Raw genomic sequence first — 15288 nt, 5'->3', positions numbered from 1 at the left:
ATTCTACTTGAATATTTGATGTATTTGTCTATAATAAGCCTTGAATCCTGTTTGGTCTCATAGTATTAAATGTGCACCATCTCAGGATAGCAATGGAAAATACTTTTTTGAGTTATTTCAACAAAAATATTGAGATAAAAAGTTTCCCACTGAAATTAATACTCCCCTATGAAACAAAGTAATTCTCTGCAGAACACTAATAAATTGTGGCTTTTTAAATATGATATTCTCTATTCATTTTAAAGTTACTGCTGCTGGAACATGGTCACTAGGCCAAAATACATCAAGGAACAAAAAAAACCCAACAACCAAAAACCAAAATCACAGAGGCAGACAATTTTACTACATCCAAACACAATGTTTCTCATTAGTAGTTGTTGTTTTTTTTTCAGTATAAAGGAATCATAGGAAGACAGCTGTTGGTGATGTTATAACATCCACTGGAAAAATGGGGTTACATTTCATGAAGTTTTGAAGAATTATCTTTACGGTTTCAGGTGTGGACCATTTTTTCCCAACCGAAGTCCACTATGCCTATTCGGAAGACTTCACTGCACTGTTTTAGCTAATAGCTGTAGATATGTCTATTAATTTTCAGCAGTTAAGGATGGGATTTTATGGGCATAATCCTGCTGAGGTCAGAGAATGCCTAAAAAAGGTGGCTGGATCTCTTTAATAAGTTAACAGTATCAAAGTCAGTTCTGGTTGTTGCTGAATAATTGCTGTGGTGAAATAGGTAAGCATGAGACACTGGTAGGCAATGAGAACTGGGATAGTGCCAGGAGGTATTATCAGGCAATTAAAGAAGTAAAGATAATATTTAAGCCACCAAATCCGAAGATTCATCTTCAGGAATTGAGAGTTGACTGAAAGATAAACAATTTTTATAGCATTTCTAGCACAATCTAAATTCATGCAAAATCTACAGGAAATACAGTTCCCATGTAATAGTAGTATTTCTGCATTTTTGGGAAGTAGAAACGTATTTTCCTGACCTTCAAACATTTAACTTCAATGGTCTAGAAATATTTGAATTTATTTACAGGAAGCCAAAGGCTCTGATCCTTCTTCTAAGACTTTAACATTGGACTCACATTTTACTTGTTAAGCAACTCACACATGACTGTTTTGACTGGGATTATTTTTTACTATGGGATATTACATCAAGTATGGTTGTTACATTTTCTCTTAACAAGCCTGTGAACCCTATAATTTAGAGTAGATGTTCCACCCAATATCACAAAGAAAAGTTTAATTTGAACATTTGAACCAAAATAGTGTGAGCATCAATCTGATAAACTAAGTTAAGGAAATTCATTTCATTTTCCAGTTGTCACAATGTGCTCTACTTCATTTCCCAAAATATTTGTTTTACAAAGTATCATATATAGTACACAAAAGATTGAAGAGATTGGAAATTAATGCTCTCGCTGTTTTCAAGGCAAGTATTTTCTCTTGTTTCTGGGAAGGAAACTAAGGGCATTGGGAGTATTTGTTTTTGTGCTAAAGTATTTGACAGAAGACTGAAAAAGTTTGTGTCTTTAAGCTTCCTTTCTTTGTGGTCTATTTTCCTCTGTAATGTAAACCCAAGCTGGGAAGATGCATGTTATCTTTGATCATGTACTGTGCTTGTTATGTTTTAATAAAGTTTGGGTTAAAACTTGTCTTATTCACATTTCTCTTTTTAAATGGGGAGTAACATTCTGCCTAGGTGGCAGCCCTATTTGGATCTCTGTCACCCCTAAAGCTGATCTTCAAAATCTATCACAATTTAGAACAGCTTTGTTCTGTACCAGCCTGCTACCGGCCCTGCAGAAAAGGCAGGGACAACCCCTTTTACAAGAAGGCAAGAGGCTGGAACTAAGCCTACCAAATTTATGGATACAAAAGCAAACAAGACACGAACCATGAAACAGGAGCTATTCAAGTGGTTGCCTTCAGCAAACCAGCCCTCCCACGCATTCCCCTTTTATACAGTTCAGGGCGTGGCTTCTCTCTGCCAAGGTGCCCCATTGCCTTCCTCTGTTTACTCCTGATTGACTACCTCCTGCGTTGGGCGTCCTTGAACAGGGCCAGCTGTGGGTCATCTTCATCCACGCTGTCAGGCTCACACAGCTGGGTCTCCATCGTGACCAGGTGGGAGGGGCCTGGCTGAGGGCTCTCATCAGCAAGCTCTCCAACCCCCTCAGCAAGCTCTTCAACACCCCCCTCCTCCTCTGAGTCGTCTGACCCAACTGCCGAACCCACAGGCTGACCCTGAATCACAACAAGCTTCATCATTGGAATGAATGAAGCCTAACAATATAACTGCATTTGTTTTCGTTAGAACGAACTCAAAAAAGACTCCCAGTTTCTGTCGCCAGACATAATAAAGACAAATTTAGCAAGATCTGTTTTTACAACCGGGATCCAAATCACCAGGCCTCTTTTTCTTTTAGAAACATTTCTGATGGGGAAAAAGGAAGTTCCTTTTGCCAATTTCCAGCATTTTTTGATAATGTCCCACAAAGCTGCCCATTTGGAAGAATGGGTTTACACTTACAATCACAGTATTCACTTACCAACAATTGATTCACTTAATAAATACCACAAACTTCATAACATCAGGGCTGATCGTGTGGGTGCCTCAACGTATGAGCCTAATGACTTACAACTAGAAATCCAGTCTCAGCTGTGGTTGTAAGTCAAGGACTAACTTAAAGACCACTCAGAAGTTTCATCTGGTCTAGGTCAGGTGGCACAGACAGTGATAAGCATACCTCACTAGGACCACTCCACACTATTTCACAGGCTGCATTAGTTGCTGGTATGGATACAATTTAATGTTCTGGTCATCACATATAAAGTTCTACATCAGGGGTGTTAAACTGCCGGCTCACAGGCCGGTTTCATCAAACTGAAGCCATGCCCACCCCATTGCCGGCAATGCAAAAAGTGTTCGTGATACGTCACAACATGTCACGTAACGTGGCCAGTTTGACACCCATGTTCTACATGATATACAGCCAAGTCATTTAAGGAAGTGCCTAGTTCCCATAGTTTCTATCCATCTGGGGAAAAATGGCAGAATTTGTATCCTCCACATTTCTCAATTAAACAAAATCATCTATTGGACCCATCTATTTGTCATGACACTTATGCTCTAGTCTAGAATATAGTTGCCACCCTGATGCCATTCCAGAAGACCTTGAAAACATGGCTATTCTCCTAGGTCTTGGTGAAGGGAGGCTATGGTCCCCTGGTTAAATACATTTCTGGCAGTGCTTTTTTTCTTAAAAAAAAAAAGGTGCCGGAACTCTCATCTTGGCAGGCGCAGGAGGCGGGGTGGCAGCACTGCTGTGGTCACAGGCACGAGGGGTGTTCGCAGCAGGCTGCCCCCCAGGGCCAGATCCGGTGCGGCTAGTGCTGTGGAAGCAGTGGGGCCCGCTGTACATGGCGGGGCTGTGCAGGTGGGCGGCGGAGGTGGTGCGGGCCAGGCGCTGCAGGGCGGCCACATAGGCGCGCAGGGCGAGGCGATGGTGGCACAGGTCCAGCACCGGGTAGGCCACCAGCCTGACTGGCATGGGTGAGTACAAGGAAAGAGTGCACATGAACTCCGCAGAACCCACCTCCCACTCCTTGTCCTCTCTTACTTAACTAATTGAGATGGTGTAGTTGGGCAGCAGGGAGGGGTGCAAAGTTCCTGCCAACTCGCCTTCGCTGCAGACAACTTGCCTGTGCAACATTTGCCAGCCGGGTCTTTTGGCACACTCAGCAGCAATTCCTATTGGCTTTCAAAAGCCAATAGGCTTTTGAAAGCCAATAGAGGGAGTAGCATAGCTTGTGCAAAAGCATTTGTGTGTGTGTGTGCAAAAAAAGGTGCCAGAACGCTGTTCTGAGCATTCTATGAGAAAAAAAGCTCTGGTTCTTAGATTTATGACATGAATTTACAGCACAAAAAGCTTCTAGTTTGTATCTATGTGGCTCCACTAAGATTTCAGAAGGATGAAGTGCCAAACAGATTTCAGTGATGCGGGGGTGGGGGTGGGAGTTCATAGCAAGATATTAAACTCCTAGTTATATAGAAAATTAAAGGCCATGTTCAAATATACGTTCAAGTATATATATATATTCAAATACACACTAAAGAATATCAATCAATATTCTTTAGTGTACATAATTAATTTTATCTTATAATATCAACCTGTCAAACTGGCATAATTTTAATACAAAACGATTTGAGCCTTCATACGTATATTCAGGACATATACCCATTCAATTTTGCTAACAATAGTTGGAAAGGAACAAGTAAAAAGATGCTCTTCTTAGGCATTGCAAAACTTATTGGGAGGATTGTCTTTCTTAAGTGGCTCTTCCAAGACAATTGTTTCTTCATCAGTTTGGGCACACTGTTTCTGCTTTTATTCTTTTTAGCTGAAGTTCATGTCACAGTTCGTCTTGTACTGTTAGTGGGTCTTTTTGCCTTTCTTTTTATCCTTTTAAGTTAAACAATTTATGCTATCAAAATGTGGAGAAATGTTCTTTATTGGTTGAAATCCTTTGTTACTGAAGTAGAGCAAGAGAACAGATATATTCCAAACTGATAATAACTCTCATATCTGATGCTTCATAAAAACATTTATCCCATTGTTAGTAACTCAAGATAGAAAAAGTGACACCAAAAAAGTCAAAACAAAACATAGCATTCTTTTCATTTAAGAATCAATTTTACAGATATGGTAAAACTTTATGATCGTTACTGCTCTCTGTTATACAATGTATTTGAACTGGAAAATGAAAAGGATGAATCACACAAATAAGGACAATTTAATTCAATTCCTCATAATACTAGAATCCAAAACATACCATGTCAGATGTGGATACAGTATTGAACTATTTTTTTTCTCATATAAGGAACTTTCCCTCTTTTTTCTTTTTTTAAAAACATGGAGTAGGTTTCAAACACCAGAAGTTTCCGGATGATCACTACTTGACCACTCAAGGAGAGAAATAAAGGCAAGGCATCCCGCACCGGGAGCTGAAAGTTACGGAGACTGTTGAAGCAGGTTGCTAGACAACCTGTTCATGCTCGGCCCTTCTTACCTTCCCACTTTTGAATTAGCCCATACGGAATGCGTTTCCTTCAATTTGAGCCATCTGAAGGCCCGTCACTGCAATGCATTCTGGTCCTTGGCAATATGGCTGCCTCCTTGGTGTGCTGCTGAGGAGAATTTGGCTCTCTGGAACAGTTTCCTTCAGCTGTGTGTGCGTGTGCGTGTGTGTGTGTGCAAAAAAAAGGTGCCGGAACACCATTCTGAGCATTCTATGGGGGGGGGGAAGCCCTGATTTTTGGTATAGAGAGTACATTGTACAATTATATTTTGTATTCTGTTATTTTATTTTACATTGTGAGCTGCCCAAATTCTTGAAGTCCAATGATGTCTACATAATGAAATAAATCATGTTTGTTTAAACATGGGAAGCAGAAAAACATTATCTTACTCTTCCTTGAGTAGCTTCAAATGTTTCAGAGTTATAATACAAACACACAAATCTCATTTAGCAAGAATGTTAGTTAAGAATATTTGTGAACTTCAGCACCAGAGAGACATAGAACCCCCGAATTGCTTAATAAATACCTTAGTAATTAGTGTTATCTATCCAAATGCATGCACATTTCCTGCAAAGTTCCTGGAATATAATAATAGATTTCTATGTAGGAGAACCAGCTTACTCTATACCAGTGTTTCTTAACTACAACAACTTTAAGATGTTATGTGCTGGCTGGGAAATTCACATCTAAAAGTTCCTGAAATTGACAAATACCCTTCTATGCTATATAGGGATCCTATCCTACTTTTCCCTGCCTTTAGGGAAAATTAATATTGTTAATTATAGAATGTGACTGGATTGAAATTCAATCACACCATGAATTTACTAGGTAATCCTGGACCAGTCAATTTTTCTTCATTTCATCTACATTATAGGACTGTTATGGAGATAATAAAGGGAGGTATGGAGAAAAACATACATACTACTCAATACTCCTTGGAAGACTATAATATGTAACAAAAATATAATGCACTTTGTGATTATAATGGTATGAGAACAGAAGGAAAATATGTCTATTTTTGTTTTACTGTGTGATTTTGCTGTGGCTATTCCTGTATTCCTTACACCATGGAATGTTACCACAGTCAGAACAATTTTGCAGCACTGATGCTAAAGCTGTTTATGATCAGCTGTTGAGAGTCAAATGCCATTGCTGAGTTTCAGCTGCATCAGCAAGGAATTCAGAAACAAGCTCTTTTTTCCCCCAACTGAATTAGAGTTTACATTGAGGTTGTGTAAACAGAACTCCTGGTGCCTTTTTCTTTCTTCAAAAGTAGATTTTGGAGAAGAGAATGCAGTATCTCCCTATAAATCAAATATGTTGCTCAAAACCATTTATTGATAATTGTAAACCATTTTTAAACAATTGCAAATTTGAATGTGGGGAGCAATTGAAAGTAATTTACAATCAATTAAATTAGGGAACTTTAACCCTTACCTTTGCCACAGCAATTCCATATTCCTCTAGTGATTAGTAGCAAGGGAGGAGACAATAAAGTAATGAAAAAGAGACTGCTTACAATTTGCACCTGGAAATTATGAATCCTTTTAAAAAAAGAAGAAGAATCTGATAATGCATCTATATCATCCTCATCAAAAGAGAAACCACCTGTTGACTGAAAAATACAAAGGACTTAGCCCTGAAGCTTCTACATGTAAAGGAAACTTTTCCCTCTGGTATCCTCCAGGCATTGCTTCTCAGTTTTTTTTTTATACAATCAAGCACGTAGGTGAACTCTAGTTACTCTATGATTGGAGAGTTAAAATCAAAACTATCTGAAAGTACTACATTGAGAAAAAATGAATATTCTTAACCAGTGCCTTGGGGAAGGGATGCTACCATGCACCTCATCCAAAATGTAGTTCGGCATTTCAGATGATCAGATAGTTTGATATTTTTCACTCCAAGCAGTAAAATTAGTCAAATATAATAAAATACCAAGTATTACATTGGGGGGGGATATTGACATAAGATGCATGGAGGGGATTTCAAATAAATATTCAGACTTTTAATGGCTCTCCAGATCCTTTAAAGCAGGGGTGTCAAACTCAGTTTCAATGAGGGCTGCATCAGCATTGCGGTTGCCCTCAGGGGGCCGGGTGGGTATGGTCAGGGTGGGCGTGGCCTACTGGGTGGGCGTGGCTAGAGTGCATATGGCCTACTAGGTGGGCATGGCCAGCTCTACATCATTCGTATCAAGGGTGCCTATGGGGGCCTGGGCAGGAGTGGGACAGATCTGAGGGTCTCTGGCAGAAGGAGGGTCTCTGGGCCAGGACCAAGGCAGTGGGGGCCATTCCCTCACTGTTTCCAGGATGGCTTTGCGGGCCACATGAAACCACTTCGCGGGCCAGATCTGGCCCCCGGGCCTTGTGTTTGACATGTCTGCTTTAAAGGCTCTATCAATATCATTTCAAAGAAAGGTTAGAAGTGGAGAGCCAGCAGCAAAGAGAATGGAATGTTGCAGTGGTGCTGAATGTATCATTAGAAGTTCAGAAAAAGCCAGCAAGAGACAGATCCCCATAGAAAAAAACCTATGTGCTTGCTAGGAGTTGAAAATGACTTGATACAAGGTTTCCTCTATATACTGAATTTGAAAGTTATGGGCCACCAGACGTTTGAACAGAGTGTTCTCATTCATACTCACTCAATCTCCATTAGCTACTAATCCTCGTTATTTTCCCAGGATCCTCATTTCTGTTGATTTACAAAACAAAATACTGAAACATAACAAAAGTCCCAGTAACTAAAAATTTGGGTATACTGGCTTATCACTTCTGTCTGCTTCTTCTTTGATCCAAATTTTCTGCAATTTATGTATTACATGTATGTGCCACTTTTTTTCTTCAAGCACAAATGGCAAATATCAGAACTTCCTCAAAATTTATTTCAGCAAATTCGGCATGAAAGACTGAATTAAAAGAGAATGGCTCAATACTATCTCACAAGTTCAATGGCTGAACAAAGATTTAAACTTGGATTTCTCCAAGTGCAATTCCTTAGCTGCTAAAAAGCAGGACCAGCTAGCTCTTAGTAAATGCTTATAAACAGAGGTTCAAGATTAACACGTTAATTCTGTCACAGGTGTTGTGGCTTGAAGACCAAGCAAGCATTTGTGGAACACAGTCATAAATATTAATATTAATTTCAAAGGTACCACAAAACTTTTTGTTATTTTTCTGGCAGCAGAATTATTATAACAAAGATCATTGGGTCTCTAGAAACTGTATATAGACAGTAGAGCTGCAAAATCCCTGCAATTTATATATCTCTATCACCAGTTCCTGGAAATGATCAGCTGAAACCTAGTAATCTTGTCAAGGAGCACAATCTAACAACATTATCTGAGACAGAAATGGCCCATGAGGACCACAATCTACTGGTGGAGAGGGAAGATAGGGGGGAAAGGTAACTGGGTGTTTGTCAGCCTTGGCAACTTTAAGAGATGTGGACTTCAAGTGCCAGAATTATGAGTGACTCAGACCTCCTAGAAGTCCACATCTCTTAAAAGTTGCCAAGGTTAATTATTATTATTATTATTTATTTTATTATTTAAATTTTTATACCGCCCTATTCCCGTAGGACTCAGGGCGGTTTACAGGGAGCATTAAAATACATAACATACAAAATTAAAATCAGTTAAAACTATGATTAAATTACAGTCCCTGAAGTTAAACTAAAACCCAATAAATTAATTAGTTAAAACCCCTCAGTCTGGGCCAAACAGCTCGAAGAACCAGGTTTTCAAGTCCCGGCGAAATGAGCGAAGGTCGGGGACAGTCCTGAGTTCCGTGGGAAGTTGGTTCCATAGGGCAGGCGCGCCCACAGAGAACGCCCTTCCGCTGGGAATAACCCACCGGCATTCCTTAACCGGCAGTACCCTGAGAAGGCCCTCCCTGTGGGAGCGCACAGGACGATGGGAAGTTGATGCCAGCAGCAGGTGTTCCCTCAAATAATCCGGACCCAAGCCATTTAGAGCTTTATAGGTCATTACCAGCACCTAATAAACACTGCCACAACTGATACCACTCTTTTTACTTTTGAGGTATTCTCTCATAACTTCTGAAAAAAAAAAACTCCTCAAAGTGCCAAACTGGTAATAACCCATTGTTGGGAAAGCAATAAAAAAAATAAGATACCAAGTAGCTGTGAAGTATAGATACAGATACTTACAATGCTATGAGACATACACCTGGCAGAAGAAACTTCCTAAAATTCAATGGAGTTTACTCCCAGGCAAATAACCCCCTTTTAAAAATGGTACCATGAAAAGCCTTGCTAATAAAATTTCCTCTCATTCATCCAAAGTTCTATCTTTATCTAATGGGCGCTAAACTTCAGCTGAAATCATCTCTCCCAGTGTTCCTTAATTTGGGACTCCTGAAAGTTTTTTTTTCAACCTCACCCAATTTATTGACACAATTCCATCCCCAACACTCCCCCCCTCCCCCAGGATTAGTATGTTTCTGAAAATAACATGCATGGAACAGCTGGGCAGACCAAGAATGTCTTGAATGCATGTAGCATGATTCCCAAGATCAGGCTAAAGCTGCTCGCTCATCCCCACCACCCTTTTCTCTCCTGGATTCTCTTGCCATATCAAGCAGCTGTTTGGAAAAGAAATTAAAATATAAATCAATTAGAGTGGGAAAATCATAAAAAGGCATGAAATTTTAAATAATAATTTCATATAAAACCAGTTTTAAAATAATACACTTGCTTAAGATTTGTCCTGAAGATAACTGAATGTTTTCAGGTCAGCAGCTTATTAAATAAGATTTGGGGATGTGATACAAATGTTGAAAATGCTTGGTACAACCATAATAAATTATTAGCTTGCCTTCTAAAAAATGCTAGCCATTCATCATGGTTTACTAAATTGAACTATGGTTTACTAAACTCATACCACTGGTTTATAAAACATATTCAATTCCATAAAACAATCTTTTTCAAAAGTTTTGCTTCCTGCTGTTTTGGTGAGTTAGGATAGACCTAACTAAACACAAACATGATTTCAGAATGACTATACCACATAGGAATCTTAAGAAATATGAAATTAGCTTTTAATGACCTAAATGTATTTAATTGCATAATGTTTCCTGCATTGTGTATGAGTTCAAAAGGGCCAAAGTGTTTTGCTGCCCATTTTTTCATTTACACTCGGTATTCAATGCATCTTGCTGCAGTGTCCAACAATAGTCAACCAGCATTGATAGATTCCAGTTGCTCTGAAACCATTTTTCCGTTATAGCAATGTCTTGGAGAAATCTTTTACTATGTTCATCACCGACTGCACCTAGATTTGGGGGGGAGGGGGGAAGTCCAAGTGTGAATGCAGAAAGATGAATCTTCAGTGAAATGTTGCACTTCGTGGTCTTGTATGTTGAAAGAAGTTTGTCAATCAGCCGAATACAGTTTTGTCCTCTATAGTTGCTAAGAATATTTTCAACAACATACTTGAATATGTTCCAGGAAATTTTCTCTGGACCTCTGGATCTCTAACAGATCTTCAAACTGCTTGTCATTGATTATATATCTGATCTATGGGACGATAAAAATATCATCCTTAATCCTGGCATTAGTTATTCTTGGAAACATCTGTCTCAAATACAGGTAGTCCTCAACTTATAACCTTTCATTTAGTAACCCTTCAAAGTTACAATGGCACTGAAAAAGTGACTTATGAGCATTTTCACACTTACGATCTTATGGTCATGTGATCAAAATTTGGACACTTGGCAATTGGTTCATATTTTATGACTGTTGCAGTGTCCCAAGATTATGTGATCCCTTTTTACAGCTTTCTGATGAGCAGTCAATGGGAAAGCCAGATTCACTTTACAATCATGTTATTAACTTAGCAGCAGTGATTCACTTAACAACTGTGGCAAGAAAGGTTGCGAAATGGGGCTGCACTTAACAACTGTCTCGCTTAGCAATGGAAATTTTGGACTCAATTGTTGTCTTACGTTTACCTTCCTTGATCCCTGCTTTCACAAAATTTTTCATCAGTCTTGAATTTTACGTGAAGTGGAGGCAAAAACATCTTTGCTAGGTGAACAGGTATTCATGTACTACCTGTTTCTGTCCTGGAAACAAATTCTTTCTGAGTGGCCACTTCTTTTTAATATAATGTGACTTTCTTGCACAGCTGTCCCATTTACATATGTAACAACAATACTTGGTATATCCAAGCTGCATTTCAAGCAACAGAAACATTACATTTTGATCTCCACAGATATTCCAGCTGTACTTGGTGTACTGCGTGTGCTTTAATAACAGTTCCATATTTCTGTATGCTTTTATGTTTGCAATGTAGCCAAATGGTACTGAAGGATATACATTGCAAAAACAAAATGATTTCAATAAAATGGTACATGATAGGTTAAATTACAGACTATTTTTGTGTTTAGCAGCCAAAAATTTATAAGACACACCCCAAAATGTTCAAAATAAATTAATCACAATAGCTGGGTTCACACAACATCCTGAGATCTAAATAAGCCAAACACATTTAACCCTAATGTGATGAGAAACCAGCCCTTGTTTTTATAGTAGTACAAGACTGTGAAATATTTTGTGCTTCCATCTTAATTTCTTAAATGTTATAAAATTAAATATCCCTTCTAAAATGGTAAGAGTACTCTCTCTCTCTCTCTCTCTCTCTCTCTCTCTCTCTCTCACACACACACACACACACACACTTTTTTCATCTCATAGGTACCTTTGACAGCTTAGCAATGAACAATTCTACCCAAAGTCTGTGTCTTCCTGGACTCACAGATCCTGCTTGAAGACCAAACAGAGATTGTGATCAATAAACTCTTTGTATGGTTTCATCTTGTATTTATCTAATCAAGGATGAAAACGATGAAGTCTTTTCTGCTTATTTTTTTTCTCAGTTTGGTGGCTGATAGTAAATGAAAGGGGAGGGGGGGTTGTTTTGTTTTCCATTATTGCAAAAGAGATTAGTGAAGAGGAATGCTTGTGTGATTTTTGGATATCCATGAGGAAAAATTATCTTATACTTATTCCTAAAATTTTGAGAAGAACTTAGAAATACTGTAATTCTGTTTCACATTACAAAAAGATTACTGTAAAACTGATAGATCTGTTTCTTGTTTGTTGACAGGGAGAAAAACTATATTCTGTAAGCGATTCTCTATCTTTATCTTATTCCTGGTTTTAGGGTGTTCAATTTAACCTTATGAATTTCTTAAACTCATGGATATTGTTCATGATTATCTTAGCTTAGATTTATACAAGATAGTACACTATATACTGTTACATTAAAAAGGTAGGACCCTTTTTTCTATTTTCAGCTGAAGGGAATTTTCTGACTTTGTAAATCCTTCTATTGCCCTCTAATGGTCAATGAAATTTAATGCAAACTTTTCATCAAAACTTATAATTTGAAATCATGTTAAATGTTAATGGACAGTCATAATGTGGTAAATGGAATAAAACACAAAAGGGATCTCTCATCAATGGCCATGCCACTAATTTCTCTTAATTTTTGCTTAAGAAAAAGGAGACAACAGATACAGAAGTAGCATGAATAACACACACGTGTCCCTGGCTGACCTTTTCTACCAGGATGCAACTGTCTTATAAACATGACAGAAACATCCAGCTTGATAGGATCTTCATTCTTCAAATAAAAATTCAGGACAGGATTTCCCCTCTTCACATTACTGCATAGTCCTTTAGGGAATGCTATACCTAAAAAACCTCCAACAGCTTAACAATTTATTTCCCACAACACTACATCAGTAGGTGCATGAAACTTCTGTGTCCAATATATTGACTGACCCTCTCCTTCCCCAAGGTGTATGGAAAAGCTTGGCTGGAGAATTAGGAAACATGAGCCCTAATTTTACCTTCCAGGTTATGTTTGCCCAACCGTATCCACTGAAGCACTGTTAAAGGTAAAGGTAAAGCTTCCCCCGCACATGCGTGCTAGTCGTTTCCAACTCTAGGGGCCGGTGCTCATCTCCGTTTCAAAGCCGAAGAGCCAGCGCTTGTCCCAGGACATCTCTGTGGTCATGTGGCCGACATGACTAGACGCCAAAGGCGCACGCAACGCTGTTACCTTCCCACCGGAGTGGTCCCTATTTTTCTACTTGCATTTTTACGTGCTTTCCAACTGCTAGGTTCGCAGAAGCTGGGACGAGTAACAGGTGCTCACTCTGTTACACGGCACTCGGGATTCGACCCACCAAACTGCCAACCTTCTGATCGACAAGCTTAGCATCCTAACCCACCGCGTCCCTGAAGCACTGTTACACATATAATTAATCCCCTAAGTTAATTATCTGTATAAGAAATCCCATGTGAGAAGCCTATTTCTGTCATTTAGGACTTTTAAAAAGGTTATAATTTACAAAATGAAAAGAATTAGTGATGGAGCATATTCCCATTACAGTATGCATTAATTTTCCCATTTCAATATACTGTGCAGTAGCAGCCCTTTGCAGTTTATACATTGTTAAACTATAATTCGGGTCTGTATACACATTTGCCTGCTGACTAGCAAAGTATAAGGGTAGAGGCATTAGTCAACATATCTGGAAAGTGCTGAGAAAAGTTACAACAGAGAATTAAAGGCTTGCTTCATCTTATTTGCCACATTTTCAACAGATGTAAATCATGGCTTCCTTTAACTTTAATTTAAAGGAATAGTGTTGACATCTTAAGATAAGGCAAGAGCAAACAAACTTTTATATATTACTCAGCAGAACCTCACAGATTTATCAGTATTTGCAGACTCTAAGTGTTCTGGGATGGTCTCCCTCAGCTTGCCACCCTTCAGACAGGTTGGGATGCAAATCCCTGAATTCCTAGTGGCAGGTTCTATCCAAGTCATCTAGAACACTCCTCTGGATATTCTTGCTTGGGGAAAGTAATATTTTAACTAAGCATCACCACTGCACCATTAGCCAAAAAGACTATGAATTTTGATAGCAGAAACTAGATAGTTTGGATAGTTTTTGGTTGGAAAATGTTTTTAAAAATTTGTTAGTCTTTCAAGTCCACCTTAACTGTTATTGATGACATAAATATGTGTGGGGGGGTTGCAACAAAATGTATTTATTTATTTATTTATTTATTTATTTATATTTAAATTTATATACTGCCCTATTCCCGTAGGACTCAGGGCGGTTTACAGGGAGAATTAAAAGTTAAAATACATCATATACAATTAAAAACGATTAAAACTAAGATTAAATTAATCCCTGAACTTAACTAAAACCCCATTAATTAAAAATTAAAACCCCTCAGTCTGGGCCAGACAACTCAAAAAACCAACTTTTCAAGTCCCTACGAAATGAGCGAAGGTTGGGGGCGGTCCTAAGCTCCGTGGGAAGCTGGCTCTAAAGGGCCGGCGCGCCCACAGAGAACGCCCTTCCCCTGGGGATAACCCGCCGGCATTCCCTAACCGGCGGTACCCTAAGAAGGCCCTCCCTGTGGGAGCGCACAGGACGATGGGAAGTTGATGCCGGCAGCAGGTGTTCCCTTAGATAATCTGGACCCAAGCCATTTAGAGGAATATTGCCTTTTTCTGGAATTTTTTGGTTACTTCCTAATGTAGCCTACAGCCCCAATTTTTCCAAATGGCCTTCCATCCAATTACTAACCAAATCCAATCCTGTCTGGCTTTTTCAAAATTAGCCATGATCAGCTAGCAGCTGTTAACTACGGGGACAATTCACATGTATAAATTAATTGCTTGATATTTTCCTGTCTTAATTAGTGTGTGACTTAGCTGAATTGTGAACTAGGGCCTATTTACAAATCCAAGGCTTCATGCCTATCTGAGCATCACTCCCTGCCGCCCCATTCTTTCATTGCAATATCTCACATTAATGGACTTTTTGATAATTGATTTTTCTCCATTGGAAAGTCAGTAGTCTGCTAACTGAAAGCATGAGGGAAACCCGAAAGGCTCATTACATTCCAGTATTATTTTTAACTGATTCAGTGACATGAAATACAAATTACTTAGAAAATACCGATAACTAATAATATTTAGGCCAGGGGTGTCAAACTCAATTTCATTGAGGGCCGCATCAGCATTGCGGTTGCCTCAGGGGGCCGGGTGGGTATGGCCAGGGTGGGCGTGGCCTACTGGGTAGGCGTGGCCAGCTCTACATCGTTCGCATCAAGGGTGCCTATGGGGGCCCGGGCAGGAGTGGGAC

Source organism: Vipera berus (assembly GCF_964194415.1).
Source record: "Vipera berus genome assembly, chromosome: 4".
NCBI lineage: Eukaryota > Metazoa > Chordata > Lepidosauria > Squamata > Viperidae > Vipera > Vipera berus.
The sequence above is the reverse complement of the archived record's forward strand: the minus strand, read 5'-3'. Positions refer to the sequence as shown.